This window comes from Eublepharis macularius, chromosome 17 (genome assembly GCF_028583425.1).
Source record: "Eublepharis macularius isolate TG4126 chromosome 17, MPM_Emac_v1.0, whole genome shotgun sequence".
Taxonomy (NCBI): Eukaryota; Metazoa; Chordata; class Lepidosauria; order Squamata; family Eublepharidae; genus Eublepharis; species Eublepharis macularius.
Window position 1 is genome coordinate 31,863,826 of NC_072806.1, and position 590 is coordinate 31,864,415.

Here is a 590-nt window from a genome sequence, read left to right on the forward strand (position 1 = left end):
TAGCATAAGCTTTCGAGAATCACAGTTCTCTTCTTCAGATGCATCTGAAGAAGAGAACTGTGATTCTCGAAAGCTTATGCCACAGTAAAGTTGGTTAGTCTTAAAGGTGCTACTGGACTCTTTTCTATTTTTGCTACTACAGACTAACATGGCTAACTCCTCTGGATCTATATGTTAAAAGAAAGTCCTACAAAGAGAAAAACAACCACTGGATAGCATTCTTGAATGTAATTTTCCATTTCAGTGATGAAGGTGCATTTTATTTAGCTTGATCATGCTTAAATTATTAATACGTAAAGTTCCTGTATGATTTTTGCCCTCTATCCAATTTTTGGAGGTCTTTCCTCCATAGGGTCACCATAGGTCAGAGACGACTTGATAGCACATAACACACACACATCAAATTGAACAGTTAAGGTTGTTATGCATCCCCCACCTCTTGCCTTTAGTTTAAAAAAAATAATGCAAGAAGGATTGATGAGTGAAAGGTGACATGACAGAACAGGGTTATCGTGCCGTTTAATTTTAACATATTGTAAATAACCATAATGAATGTATTGTGAGAATAAAACCACTTAACCTCCTACTAG